Below are 16,215 nucleotides of genomic sequence, written 5' to 3' on the forward strand. Positions count from 1 at the left end.
CAGAAATGGGGAGTGATTGCTTCCTACAAGAGCACAAAATGTGCATTTCTAGACATTTTTCAAAAGCTAGTCAGGAGTTGAGCTTTTTTCGTCTTAAAGAGGCAGTGTTTTATTTTGAGACAGGCTTGAATAAGCGAAGTAGCCAATAGGCAGAGGGTAGCAAACAACCCAACAACATTTTCAGTCACCTCATTGTCTGAAGGAAAAGTGGATAAACATTTTATTTTTTCAAAAGTCTCATGGAATGTCTGTGGAATGATTGTGGACAACAGGAAAAGGAGGACCAAGCACACCCCCATTTTCATCGACGGGGCTGTAGTGGAGCAGGTTGAGAACTTCAAGTTCCTTGGTGTCCACAACACCAACAAATTAACATGGTCCAAGCACACCAAGACAGTCGTGAAGAGGGCACGACAAAGCCTATTCCCCCTCAGGAGACTGAAAAGATTTGGCATGGATCCTCAGATCCTCAAAAAGTTCTATAGCTGCACCATCAAGAGCATTCTGACTGGTTGCATCACTGCCTGGTATGGCAACTGCTCAGCCTCCGACCGAAAGGCACTACAGAGGGTAGTGCGTACGGCCCAGGACATCACTGGGGCCAAGCTTCCTGCCATCCAGGACCTCTATACCAGGCCGTGTCAGAGGAAGGCCAAAAATGATTCCAGCCACCCTAGTCATAGACTGTTCTCTCTGCTACCACACGACAAGCGGTACCGGAGTGCCAAGTCTAGGTCCAAAGGGTTTCTTAACAGCTTCTACCCCCAAGCCAATCATTGCTAAACAAATAGCTACCCAGAATATTTGCATTGTCCCCCCACCCCCATCTTTACGCTGCTGCTCTCTGTTTATTATCCATGCATAGTCACTTTACTTCTACCCTGTACATATACAAATTACCTCAATTTCCTTGACTAACCTGTGCCACCACACATTGACTGTGTGCCAGTACCCCCTGTATATAGCCTCACTACTGTTATTTTATTGTTGCTCCTTAATTATTTAAAAATGTTCTTATTTTTTATTTGATTTATACAATTTTTACTTCAGTTTATTTTATTAACTACGTTCTTAACACTTTTTCCTAACTGCATTGTTGGCTAAGGGCTTGTAAGTAAGCATTTCACTGTAAAGTCTACACCTGTTGTATTTGGCGCATGTGACAAATAAAATTGGATTTGATGTAGGCCTACATTAAACACTACATATTGGCTGCTACTGTAGGCTGAACGATAGAACAGCTATTTCTATGTTAAAATGTTAAAATGTTATGGATGTTTGTTCTCCATTGTTTTTGATGGTAGACCACACTGGTAGGGCTACATTATGATTAAATATCCACAGTAGCCAAAATGACTACTGTAATAACTAACTTAAAACTTGTTTGGGATAGGGGGCAGCATTTTCACTTTTGGATGAATACAGTGCCCAGAGTGAACTGCCTTCTACTCAGTCCCAGATGCTAATATATGCATATTATTATTAGTATTGGATTGAAAACACTCTGAAGTTTCTAAAACTGTTTGAATGATGTCCGTGAGTATAACAGAACTCATATGGCAGGCAAAAACCTGAGAAAAAATCCAAACAGGAAGTGGGAAATCTGAGGTTTGTAGTTTTTGAACTCACCCCTATCGAATACACAGTGGGATATGGGTTATTTTGCACTTCCTAAGGCTTCCACTAGATGTCAACCGTCTTTAGAACATTGTTTCAGGCTGCTCATGTGAAGGGGGGCCGGATGGGAGCTGTTTGACAAAGGGGTCTGCCTACAGCCTCGTTCTCAGTCATGCGCTTTCACTTGAGAGGTAGCTCTCGTTTCATTGCTTTTCTACAGACAATGGAATTCTCCTGTTGGAACATTATTGAACTTTAATGGTACAAAACATCCTAAAGATCGATTCTATACTCAGTTTGACAAGTTTCTTTGACCTGTAATATAACTTTTTGAATGTTTTGTCCAAATGGACCAGATCGCGCTTTTGGATTTGTTTACCAAACGCCCTAACAAAAGAAGCTATTGGACATAAATGGACATAAATTATGGACATTATCGAACAAAACAAGCATTTATTGTGGAACTGTGATTCCTGGGAGTGCATTCTAATGAAGATCATCGGTTCGTGTAATTTAATTATGCCAATGTGCTTTCATCAATTGAAAGCCCTTAATCTATTTTATGAGAATTTCTAAGATTTCTTGTTTGCATAAAATAGACGCAGACCAGTCTTTCAATAATAGGTAATAGAATTTATTCTCGGAGCGCGCTTCCACTTAATCACAAGCAGCAGTTTATATACAGATCATGATGTCATTTCATTGCTTTAACAGAATCCCCTCCTCTCGACCGGGACCAAGTGAGGTGAGAAGTTAATTCTAACTTACTAACACACTCCCAGATAACTTTTGACCCCTCAACATTATCAATCACCACTGAGCTGACAGTTCTAATTAATAGAAAACTTAGGAATGCACTCACTATCTAAAAACCTATCACTATCTAAAAACTACAGAAAGAAGTTTCTGTAGGGTCAACCACAGGCTAACAACCTTATTTGTTTACACAGTCCCCAACCCATTTGTTTCTTCCTCGTTGGAATGGTGTTCATTAACTTTAATTACTCCTTGTCCGTGTCACACAATCCCTTCTTATGAACTCATATTGTTAATCAGATATAATAAAACAGAGTATAAGTTTACTTAGTTACAATTCCATTTAAAATGATTTGTTCAGTCATTTAATCATAATTTCCCAACATCATCAAAGGTAAGTGAATATTTATAATGTTATTTATGAATAATGTTGACTACCCAACATGGCGGATATTTCTCTGGCTGGTTTGGGCTCTGAGCGCCGTTTTCAGATTAAGCTTTTTCCGTAAAGTTTAAAAAATATCTGACACAGTGGTTGCATTAAGGAGAAGTGTATCTAAAGTTCCATGTATAATAGTTGTATTTTCATCAACATTTATTATGTGTATTTCTGTGAATTTATGTGGCTCTCTGCAATATAACTGCATGTTTTGGAACTAATGAATGTAACATGCCAATATAAAATAAGATTTTTGGATATAAATAGGAACTTTACCGAACAAAACATACATGTATTGTGTAACATGAAGTCCTATGAGTGTCATCTGATGAAGATCATCAAAGGTTAGTGATGAATCTTCTCTCTATTTGTGCTTTTTGTGACTCCTCTCTTTGGCTGGAAAAATGTCTGACCTCACATAATCATTTGTGATGCTTTCGCTGTAAAGCATTTTTTAAATCAGACACTGTGGCTGGATTAACGAGAACTGTATCTTTAAAATGGTGACAAATACTTGTATGTTTGAGAAATTTGATTTATGAGATTTCTGTTGATTTGTATTTGGCGCCCTGCAATTTCATTGGCTGTTGGCGAGTGGAACCCCAGTCCAAGACAGGTTAAAGCAGAAACAGCTTCAGTGTTCACAGTAAACGCGCACTGGAAGTTGTACAGAATTTTCACAACGTTCAAGTTTACACTCAGCAGACCTAACATTTTCTCAGTGACTAAAAAGATTTGAGGGAACATTGGTGAGAGGCAACTTACCGGTTTGGTCAGGGCCAGCATATCGGATAAAGTTTATCCTGTGCCGGTGAGTGTAGCTATTAAGTTTGAGCACCTTAGCAAAAACAATGTGTTCTATACATCTGTCAACATTCTACAAGGAAAAAGACAATTAATAATTTATATAATCATTAACCAGATTACCAGACTTAGATGAGTTATAACTTAGTTCTAGAATGTTGTCATTGATGAGAATGAATCAAAAAATCTATTGACATTCAGAATTGACTTTGTTTAGAAACAAAATTACATTTTGTCAACTATATAATCTTTGGGTGTGAAAAAGCAGCAAAGAAAAGTTTCATAGGTGAAGGTGGTACCCTACACAATGACACGCTATACAGTATTGTAGGTTCATGACCAGAGACAAATCTTCATAGGCACAGTATTTATTTATTCGAAGTGGTACATGCATTCACCCAGTCTTGATTTATAGGATCCTTCCCACTATATGATTGATATGTCAAGTGATAAAATCCCAAGATATCAATTAAAAGTTTATGGGAAAACTACATTGACCTCATGTGAAGAAGTCAGTTTATTAAATATTCTACAGCTGTAATGTCATCAATTAAATCAAACTTTATTTACATAGCACATTTCCAACAACATGCATTTCATTAACACCCAATCTTAAGTCATGAGAACCACAAACACAAACATGACAAACATTACGCAGATATAGCCACACATTCATTGACAAGTGGTCCCTCCACACCCAATCCACATGTCTCGTTGTTTGTTCTTGTTTCCCAATCAACAGTCTGGATCTTCCTCTTCTGCCATGGTGGAAGAGATTCATTTTCTGGTAAATACAGGGCCACTTCTCTTTCCTACCGGAAAATGGCTGCTGTAGACCCGAGTGTTGTCACTGGGTTTCCAGTCCGTCCATCAAAAAATGAATTGCTTTTACTAGCTTGCTCAGTTCATTAGTAAAATGTTAACATCTATGTTAAAAAAACATAACCCACAGACTTGACTATAGTAACAGACCAGAGCTCAGTCTATTTGACTATCTGCACCTTTAAAATAATACCTATGTGGATGAGACATTTCTACTGGGTTGGAGGAATTATCTGGAATGCTCAACTACATGATCAGGACAGTCTAGGGTACTATTTGCCTGAAGAGGTGAAGTATTGCGATGAGCTACACTACTGTACTTCTGATTCTAATTCTCAAGAGGAAAGTTAAATCACTCCCTGTGTGCCCCCCCCCAGCCGTGCTGCCTCCTCATACCGGCGCCTCTCCGCTTTCGCTGCCTCCAGCTCTGCTTTAGGGCGGCGATATTCCCCTGCTTGTGCCCAGGGTCCCTTGCCGTCCAAAATCTCCTCCCAAGTCCAGAAGTCTTGTGTTTTCGGCCGCTGCTGCTGCTGCCCGTTACCACGCTGCTTGGTCCTCTTGTGGTGGGTGTTTCTGTAACGGATTTCCTCCCCTTCGTCTGAGGAGAAGTAAGGATCGGACCAAAGTGCAGCGTGGTAAGTGTCCATATTGATTTATTCAAAACCACAACCGAACACTGGAACAAAATAATAAACGTGAAATATACAAAACCGAAACAGTACCGTGTGTCCCAAACACTCACACGGAAACAAACTGTCACCAACCAAAAATTAAACACAGGCTACCTAAGTATGATTCTCAATCAGAGACAACCAACGACACCTGCCTCTGATTGAGAACCATATTAGGCCAAACACAAAAACGAATATAGACTGCCCACCCCAACTCACGCCCTGACCTTACAAAAAAAATAATAAAATAACAGAACTATGGTCAGAACGTGACACGCCTTGCAAAAGTATTCATCCCCCTTGATGTTTATCCTATTTTGTTGCATTACTACCTGTAATTTAAATTGATATTCCTAATTGGTGAAGAGAAATGAAGAAATTACTTGTGTCAAAAAATAAAAAAAAGTGGTACGTGCATATGTATTCACCCCCTTTGCTATGAAGCCCCTAAATAAGCAATCAATTACCTTCAGAAGTCACATAATGAATTAAATAAAGTCCACTTGTGTGCAATCTAAGTGTCACATGATCTCAGTATATATACACACACCTGTTACATAAGGCCCAGAGTCTGCAACACCACTTAGCAAGGGGCACCACCAAGCATGTGGCAACATGAAGACCAAGGAGCTCTCCAAACAGGTCAGGGACAAAATTATGGAGAAGTACAGATCAGGGTTGCATTATAAAAACATATCCAAAACTCAGAACATCCCACAGAGCACCATTAAATATTTTTTTTAAATGGAAAGAATATGGCACCATAACAAACCTGCCAAGAGAGGGCCACCCACCAAAACTCACAAACCAGGCAAGGAGGACATTAATCAGAGAGGCAACAAAGAGACCAAAGATAACCCTGAAGTAGCTGCAAAAATCCACAGCGGAGATTGGAGTATCCTGTCCATAGGACCGCTTTAAGCCATACACTCCACAGAGCTGGGCTTTAAGGAAGAGTGGCCAGGAAAAAAAGCCATTGCTTAAAGACAAAAATAAGCAAACACATTTGGTGTTTGCCAAAAGGCATGTGGGAGAGTCCCCAAACATATGGAAGAATGTACTCTGGTCAGATGAGACTAAAATTGAGCTTTTTGGCTATCAAGGAAAACGCTATATCTGGCACAAACCCAACACCTCTCATCACCCCGAGAATATCATCCCCACAGTGAAGCATGGTGGTGGCAGCATCATGCTGTTTGTCTTCCAGAGATTTAAGACCGGGACGGAGGTTCACCTTCCAGCAGGACAATGACCCTAAGCATACTGTTAAAGCAGCACTCGAGTGGTTTAAGGGTAAACATTTAAATGTTTTGGAATGGCCTAGTCAAAGCCCAGACCTCAATCCAATTGACAATCTGTGGTATGACTAAAAGATTGCTGTACACCAGCGGAACCCATCCAACTTGAAGGAGCTGGAGCAGTTTTGCCTTGATGAATGGGCAAAAATCCCAGTGGCAAGATGAGCCAAGCTTGTAGAGACATACCCCAAGAGACTTGCAGCTGTATTGCTGCAAAAGGTGCCTCTACAAAGTATTGACTTTGGGGGGGATGAATAGTTATGAACATCTTATTTATTGTTTGTTTCACAAGAAAAAATATTTTTCATCTTCAAAGTGGTAGGCATGTTGTGTAAATCAAATGATACAAACCCCCCCAAAAAATCAATTTTAAGGTTGTAAGACAACAAAATAGGAAAAAATTCAAAGGGGCGTGAATACTTTCTCAAGCCACTGTATGTGTAATGAAAGGAACATCGGGCTTTGCATTAGTTTGAAATACACATGATTGCACATAGATTACACAGAGATCAAACACACACACACGTGCACAACACACACACACACACATGGGCGTCACATGCCCATTATTTTAGAGGGGGCATTAGTGCTTAGTACTTAGAGGGGGCACTAAGTCCTGGTTGGAGAATTTTGCATTTTCCAAAACACCTGAAGCATATTTTTCCAGCAATCTATAGCCATAATCATTATGCCTAATTCTATGTAAAGAATATACAGTACCATGCAAAAGTTTGGACACACCTACTCATTCAAGGGTTTTTCTCTACATTGTTGAATAATAGTGAAGACATCAAAACTATGAAATAACACATATGGAAGTAAACCAAAGAAGGTTGAAACAAATCAAAATATTTTTTAAATGTAAGATTCATCAAAGTAGCCATCCATTGCCTTGATGACAGCTTTGCACACTCTTGGCATTCTCTCAACCAGCTTCATGTGGTAGTCACCTGGAATGCATTTCAATTAACAGGTGTGCCTTCTCAAAAGTATATTTGTGGAATTTCTTTCCTTAAATTAAGACTATTTCAGTGGGTCATCATATACACACTAAGGAAGTGTTTAACGTAACCCTGTTGGTGTTAAAATTCTGATCTCAAATTTGCTGTGTATGCCAACTTCATAAAATTGCTAGGTGGCTAGTATTACAAAGAAACAACAAAACCTGTCTGTTTATTTATTAATCAAAAAGAATTAATAGACTACATACTGTAGCTTGATCACCTGAATTTATTAACACAAATCCTGTGAGGCCTGCACATCACCGGCATCTAAAATCAAACCAAACACTGTGCTTCACTATACACTCTTTTTCCTCCTCCACTGACGATACTGCACACACTTGAGTATCTAACAATCTGCCCAGCATTTCTTTGCTCTGTTCACATTGGAAGGAACCCCTTACTGGGGGTTCCTTCCAATGACACGAATTAGAAATAATCATGATAAAACGTGGGCATGTATTCACTGCACACACACACACACACACACACACACACACACACACACACACACACACACACACACACACACACACACACACACACACATACACATACACACACACATGGGTTGAGCAAGGAAGAGAGATACATAATACTCAGGATGCATACTAGGCCAAATATATTTATCCCGAGGTAAAGAATATGACAGAGATGGCGTGAATTTGATTAAGCATAGTCACTATAAAGATGTCATCAAGTCCGGCAATAGGCATAGTTGGTAGGCTATAGCTTGAGCATTTAGATCAGGTTTAATTCACCTCTCTCCAACAACCAACCACAAATGCAACAGGATACGACTGTATTACTACCATCCCTAAAAATGGGAGTCGTTGTACCAAAGGAGGGAATGCAGGCGACAAGGTTAGGTCTGCATATTATGCCCATAGAAACGCATTGGGTTTATTCTGGACAGATTTTGGCTAGAGTGAGCCTGCTCGCTTCCATTCTTCCTCTCTGCTGAAACTAGCGAGCGAAACAGTGCACCTCTGTCTTACTATATGTAGCCCATCTATGTGATGCTGCCTGGACAGAAATAGTACGGCATGCCAGAAGCTGCTCTTTTTGTCCAGACAGCATCAGATACATAGTCTACATATACTGAGACAGAGAGGCGCTGTTTCGCTCGCTCGGGCGCTTTAACTGAGATTTATGCGTCTTTCTGTCCGCGCGCGTCTCGGTCAAATAACTGATAAATATTTAAATATTTAATTTCGACGGGCAACACGGTACGGTAGGGCGAGCCAGGTACGGTAGGGCGAGTATTAACCCTGCTGTATAATTCATTGCGGCCAGCAGATCGAACAAACGGCTAAAACGAACGAGTCACTCAGCAAAACGAATCATTCAGTAGAAAGAGTCGTTCAAAAAGAACCAATCGTTCGCGAACTGGCGCCGGGCTGTCGTCACCGTCACGGCTCTCGTTGATAGGCACTGGCGTTTTTGTCGCTGGATGGGCTGGAGCGAAACTGGGTTCATCTACAGCATGTGGCAACAGAGAGCGAGAGACAGGACGGCGAGACCACAGAGACTCCAGGAACTTCGGGCCAATTTGGTGAGGATACAGCGCAGTCTTGCAACGCATGCACTATCGCGTTGAATGGGGTGTGATTGGAGGTGAAACAAGGACTTGAGATGTAATTTATTTTTTTTGTCTCAACATTTGCCTACATCATTGACAAATACATACTGGTATAGCCTTTATTTATGTAAAAGCGATGAACGTTGTGGATACCACGTGTGTTTTCGTCATAGGCTTAATTAATTGCAAACACATTTGCGCGTAGGCAGTAGTTTGATTTGGAACGTAGTAAAAGACCAGTCACTGGTTGGAATAGATAATAGGCGAATAAGAAATATCCTCAAAATGATATGTAGTCTACAGCGTTGTCTTGGTGGAGGCAAGATAATGAATTAGACAAGGAAAGTCGGGCGCAAGCTTCTACAAAGCCCATGTTTAGGTTTGAAAGAAACAAACGGAAAGTGGAAAAACTCGCATCAGCACCAGTGAACACCCAGACAGAGAGGCAGACGAAAGACAGCCAGAGTTGACAGCCCTGATAGCGACTGTTATTGGATGACACTTTCATAATTTTAAGACTATATCCGGAAAATACAAGTTTGTCTGCACTTTTTTTGACATATGCAATTAGGCTCCATGTAATTGCATTCCTTCTGGCGTCTGAAAAGTCTGGAGTGAATCAGAGCGTAGTGGTCTCAGCAAAACCACTCCAAAAGGCATCTAAAGACAGGGGTTAAGTCTCACCAAGAAGGAAAACTTGCCAGTAGAAATGAAGTGTTCACAAATGTCGTATCATACAGGATTGTAGCTTACTGAATAGTTATTGTGTGTTGTGCCCTGCAGCTGAATGGAAAGAGAAATAGACGAGCGCTGTCCAAAATAACTTTAAAAAAAGGGAAAGCGAGGACTGTGAAGTGGACCACGCAGAACAGTAAAGATTCCAGAGGCGAATGACCATTGAAGGTAAGCACCTGGTTGAGTGCCGTAATTACAGAATTTAGCCTAGGTCTTATCACAAGAATAAACAATGCCGCAAAAACGTAACAGAAGTAACTGACCACGCTTGCATTGGATTGCATAACCGTATAAGCATGTTGAATACACCCATGTTTTGCTGTTACTTGCAACCTACCTTAGGCTATTACATGAATAATTAAACTCAACTTTTTTTGAATGTTGTTTTGTGTACCAATTAGCGAGGCCTACTTTATAATTATTCACCACTGTATGACAATATCTATGATATGTGGGTCCTTTAACACCCCCCCCCAAAAAATTGTAAATGATGGTAAAAAAACAACAACACTTTCTGTCAAAGAGACAGAAAGTAGGCCTAAATGGTTTAAATTCCCCCAAATACAATTGTAAAATGTGATATTTCAACATATGCATTTGTGTAAGTTTTTCATGTTTTGAACAGATCCTTTTTTCATTTCTTATATGTCATCCATGGCCACTTGTTATGAACATTTGTCTGTTATTCATTCAAAGTGTTGTGTTTCTGTTACACTCAGAGGCTGAGAAACTGACGATTGAGCTAATCTGACATACCAGTGCGACCTAAAATGGCCACTGATATGGGCGATATGGGCACCGGTGCCATCAGACTTTTAGCTCTATCTTTGGAACTCTATGGGCTATCTACTCGGTTCCAATTGCATCTGAATAGATGAGACTCTTGTCTTGGTATACTGACATTGACTGGGAGCTAAATATGTATTTGAATTAATATATATATATTTTTTTGTTTGTTTGTTTGCTATAGTGGCTGCCAAGCCCCCCAAATCTGGGGGGCTTGGTAAATCTGGGATGGCTCCATATTTATGTTTTCAGATTTTTTTTGTCAACAACTTGTTGCTTGACATAGTCCTAAAGTTTCAGAAGGATCAAAACATTTTTTTTTTTAATTTACATTTTTGACCACTTGGTCAAATATTTAGGAGCATGTGTGACCAAAATCTCATCTCTCTCTCACCCCCCCCTCTCTCTCTCTCACCCTGTCTCTCACCCTGTCTCTCACCCTGTCTCTCACCCTGTCTCTCTCCCTGTCTCTCTCCTTGTCTGATTTTCCACTTCATGAGATGTGAATGGTGGGATGTTCAGATAGTGTTGACATCAGTTCCTCTGCTCTGTTTTTGTATCAGCTGTGGAATTTGAACCTCTCTTCCTTGGGTGAGGCCTTTCCTGCTCTGTGGAATATGTTAGTCTCCTGAGGGGGCTGGGAGTGTGTATTGATAAACGGGGCTTTCCAGTGGAGTTGATCATCAAACATTCCAGGCTGCTGAATGGAGGGTTAGCGGGCCAGCTCCGCACAGATGGGAACCATATAAGACGCTGTTTGTCTGTGTGTTGAGCAATAGCATGCACACACACACCCTCCGACCCCCCCCCCCCCCCCCCCACTGTTCAACTCTGCATACCCCGACCAATGCATGGGGCAGGAGGACGTAGGGAGGGCTGTGTGTGTGTGCATTCTACTCTCTATCATGGGACAGAGAGCTGCCAAAACCAAAGGATGTTTCATAACAGTCTGATTCAGTCTTGGAAAGTTACATGCAAAGGCAAAGGAAGACACACACATAGACTGCATAGTGCACACATGTGGAAACTCTCACACATACATACCCCTTGTCACCTTGGCAATCAAACACTCACAGAGAGACTCACAAAGATACGCCAGATCAAAGTTCTTCTCTCTACACCACATGATGTTTGTCACTCTGCTGCAGTAATGTCGTCTCGGGGAGAGGGAGAAAATGAGAGAAGGCGGTGGAAGAGAAGCAGGTGATTGTGAGAGAGAGGAGGGATGGCAGTCATACAGTTTCTGTTCTATTCTTTCTCTCTTTGTTTGGCTGCCACCCGGTTCTGTTTTTTAAACAGGGTGTCCGTGTGCAAAGAATGTGTGCACGGCCTGCTTGTGTATGTGTGTGTGTGTGTTTGTATGATGGCAGAGAGGAGAGCTGGAGCCGGGATAGTGTTTGCCCAGAGAGGAAAGAAAGAGCACAGATCCTAAGGAAGAGAGAAAGGACAGGTTTGGGTTTCTGGGGTAACATGGCCAGGGGAACAACAGAGAACAGAGAGTAACACACAACCGGACACTGAGACAAGAGGGCTAGATATTGGGAAAGCCTTTGTTTTGCCAGTACAATATATTGTGTGAGTTGGGAGTCAGGCACGAGGTCAGTTACAACACCTTGTGCAAAAACATAGAAAACCCAATGCTCTGCATGAGAGAGAGACAGACAGACAGACAGACAGACAGACAGACAGACAGACAGACAGACAGACAGAGACTACTAGAGTAATCTACTTGCCATGTCTCTTACAGTAGTAGGCCGCTAGCTTTCTAGTTCTTTCCAGCGTCCTCTGCTCTTCGGGGTGAATCCTAACTTCCACTTAAGTAGAATCTTCACTCAGTCTCCCATTGATATTAATGCATGACTAAGTGAAAATTCGTAGGAAGACTTCAGTGGAAGTTTGGATTAGCTCCTTAAAATGTAGGGCCTCTTAGGGGTCCATTGGACATCTGAATTTCATTATTCAGGACACTCAAGTTACTTTGTATGTGTCAGAGGTCTGAGGCTACTGCAGCTGCTACTTCACAACTATTTTGCATAGTTATGTAATAACACATCTACAAAACACTCTGCCTTTCCAATAGATACATATTTTTTGATTTGCATATTGTATTGTAGTAAAAACAAATATACCGTTTGTCATAATATACAATTATATATTTGCACACACACTTATCAAATGCATGTACTGTATATCATGCATGAAAGCTTACATTCATGTTAATCACATACAGTTGAAGTCGGAAGTTTACATACACTTAGGTTGGAGTCATTAAAATTCGTTTTTCAACCACTCCATGAATTTCTTGTTGACAAACTATAGTTTTGGTAAGTCAGTTAGGACATCTATTTTGTGCATGACACAAGTAATTTTTCCAACAATTGTTTACAGGCAGATTATTTCACTTATAATTCACTGTATCACAATTCCAGTGGGTCAGAAGTTTACATACACTAAGTTGACTGTGTCTTTAAACAGCTTAGAACATTCCATAAACTGATGTTATGGCTTTAGATGTTTCTGATAGGCTAATTGACATCATTTGAGTCAATTGGAGGTGTACCTGTGGATGCATTTCAAGGCCTACCTTCAAACTCATTGCCTCTTTGCTTGACATCATGGGAAATCAAAAGAAATCAGTCAAGACCTCAGAAAAGTCTAGTTCATCATTGGGAGCAATTTCCAAAGGGATCACGTTCATCTGAACAAATAATAGAATGCAAGTATAAACACCATGTGACCACGCAGCCATCATACCGCTCAGGAAGGAGACACGTTCTGATGAACGTACTTTGGTGCGAACAACAGCAAAGGACCTTGTGAAGATGCTGGAGGAAACAGGTACAAAAGTATCTATATCCACCGTCCACCTGGTGCACGTCAGTAAATAAATGGCATCATGAAGAAGGAAAATTATGTGGATATATTGAAGCAACATCTCAAGACATCAGTCAGGAAGTTAGAGCTTGGTCGCAAATGGGTCGTCCAAATGGACAATGACCCCAAGCATACTTCCAAAGTGGTGGTTTCAAAATCGCTTAAGGACAACAAGGTCAAAGTATTGGAGTGGTCATCACAAAGCCCTGACCTCAATCCCATATAACATTTGTGGGCAGAACTGAAAAAGTGTGTGCGAGCAAGGAGGCCTACAAACCTGACACAGTTACACCAGCTCTGTCAGGAGGAATGGGCCAAAATTCACCCAACGTGTTGTGGGAAGCTTGTGGAAGGCTACGAGAAACATTATACCCAAGTTAAACAAATTTAAGGCAATGCTACCAAATACTAATTGAGTGTATGTAAACTTCTGACCCACTGGGAATGTGATGAAAGAAGTAAAAGCTGAAATAAATCCTTCTCTCTACTATTATTCTGACATTTCACATTCTTAAAATAAAGTGGTGATACTAACTGACCTAAGACAGGGAATTTTTACTAGGATTAAATATCAGGAATTGTGAAAAACTGAGTTTAAATGTATTTGGCTAAAGTGTATGTAAACTTCCGACTTCAACTGTATGCTCACAAGCACACAGAAACAAATTCAAGCCCTCTGTGTATAGTGCATACATACACAGAAACTCACAATAGTACTCAGAATCTCTGACACACACACACACACACAGAGGACAAGAGAGGGGCAGCAGTAGAGATAAGCCCAGCTGGTGTTCCCAGAGGGGGGCCTCTCTCTCTCTGACCTCTCCCCCGCTCTGAGAGCCCTAGGTTGGGCTAGGGACAGGGCCTGAGTGGATGTCCAGTCTGGGTCCCAGGTCCAGGGTGACGTAACAGATAAGCCTGCCTGTTGCTCAACTCTCAACTGACACACTATGAGGTAAGAGCTCAGCGCTTCTGGGCCAAAGGTTCAGCACAGCTAAGTGTGTCTTGTTTCTTCTATGGGTATTTTGGCTCCGGCACTGGGTTGTAGCATTGTTACATCAGCCAGACCAGGTAAAGCCATTCCTGATGATACTTACATGCGGCCTAACCTTGCCTTGGACTGTCCAAGTGTCCAAGACATATTGAGTGTTCAAGACATTCACCTTCCTCTTTTGGCAATTCAAAGGCACACCATATACACTTACACAGTTCCTAATGACATTATCCCTCTGCATTTGTAATGCTCTCACAGTGTGAACACTAAAAAGTGGTGAAAAATATCTGCTTTATGTGTTGGATATTGATGCCTGTAGGTTCTAGTATGCTAGATACTAGATATTATTGCAATTTGGCAGTGGTGGGCAGTGTCCTCAAATGCCCTTACTATACATTGAGGACCATTCACTCTTGTTCCCTTCACACTCTGTCCTACTGTGCTTTCGCCTGCCCTCACACTGTTGGGTAACTAGTGATGCTTTTCCACTGCAGGGCCGTGCCGTGCTGGGCCGTGAATATCACAGTTCCTATTTCATTTCCATTTGCCTTGATTCCTGGAACCAAGCAGGATATTCAGCCTTGTTTGATATCTGGTACTGACCTCCAACCAAGTAGGCTGGTGGGTGGGTTTACAAATGGCCGTACTCAATGATAGGGTCTTGTGCAATTACATCGCAGTGCCGCTCGCGTATGTTAACACTCATGTACAAGTCACTGGCGCCATTTTTATAAGAGAAGGTCAATCTGACCACGAACGGTACAGCCAAAGATAGAACTTGGTTCAGCGACACTAGTGAATAACTCTCAAGCCAAAAATGAATAATGGAAGCAGCAAATTGGTCAGTTGGAGCATCCAGTGGCAACTGGATTCTCCCACCAGGAATGAAAAGATCTTTAAAAATATACTGGATACATTAGCCGAGATGGGATTCCATCGGTCAGTAAAACAGTGCAGGGAAAAAAATCAGAAACTCAAACAAGAATATAAAAATATAAAAAGACTACAACAGCAACAGTGGATCAGACAGTGATATTTGAAGCCATGATGACGCCGAGCAGCGATGATCAGCACGGCAATACACTGTTTTTTAGCCAAATTACTATCTAGCTTAGCTAACAATGTCTTCAGCGTAGCTAGCTGTAGCTTGTGAGAGTGAGCACTGTGCGACACGTGAACTAGGGATGACAACTTGTCATGTAAATATCCATGGAAGGCCAACGCTGTGGACTTAGTTCATGTTTGACATTAGCCGGAGTATCTGACTTTACATTATACAAACATACATAGAGGACATTCCTGAACCTACCGACTCAGAGGAAGCTGCGTGCTCGAATAGTGAACCTACGACCTCAGAGCTCTGCACCCCCAGACACCCGGCGTCCATCGACACAATCAATGCTCCTGCAACTCCAGATCCCTGCACCCCCATGCACCAAGGGTCCATTCTTGGTTGGTAAACAGTTCACTGTCAATTGTTTAGCCCTAATCGCACAACTTAGCAGTCTTCAACAGGGGTGGGCAATCTCATCCACAGAGGGCTTTTGTCATGGCAGGATTATGATCCTAAACATTATTCAAGGAGTGTGGATCTAGGAATTTATATATAAAACTGTTAACACTGATTCAATGAATCAAATGATGTCCCAATACCTTACCTTTATTTGCATCATTGGTGTCTCTGGTTGATCTGCTTGGCCCCACAGTGGCCTTTCCGGGATAATATTTAATACATTTGATGAGACAGTTACGGCTAGAGAACAAAACTGAACTCACACTTGCTGCCCTCAGGTTTGCTTTGGAGTGTGTACCTTATCATTCCTGACCTTTTACATG

The 16,215-nt window shown here is 41.3% G+C and overlaps 1 protein-coding gene across 3 annotated transcripts in view; it reads left to right on the plus strand.

The window, feature by feature from the left end:
- Positions 1–8,812: 8,812 nt before the first annotated feature.
- LOC135514402 (rho-related BTB domain-containing protein 2-like) overlaps positions 8,813–16,215 on the plus strand; it is a 101,958-nt gene continuing 94,555 nt past the window's right edge. The window contains exons 1-2 of one of the 3 annotated variants that reach the window (XM_064937865.1): positions 8,813–9,045; positions 9,774–9,893. The gene's annotated coding sequence lies outside the window, so the exon portion shown is untranslated. Of the gene's footprint in view, positions 9,894–16,215 lie in introns of all 3 variants that reach the window. The other 2 variants (XM_064937866.1, XM_064937864.1) reach the window with 2 other exon arrangements.

Source organism: Oncorhynchus masou, chromosome 25, assembly GCF_036934945.1.
Source record: "Oncorhynchus masou masou isolate Uvic2021 chromosome 25, UVic_Omas_1.1, whole genome shotgun sequence".
NCBI classification, from domain to species: Eukaryota; Metazoa; Chordata; class Actinopteri; order Salmoniformes; family Salmonidae; genus Oncorhynchus; species Oncorhynchus masou.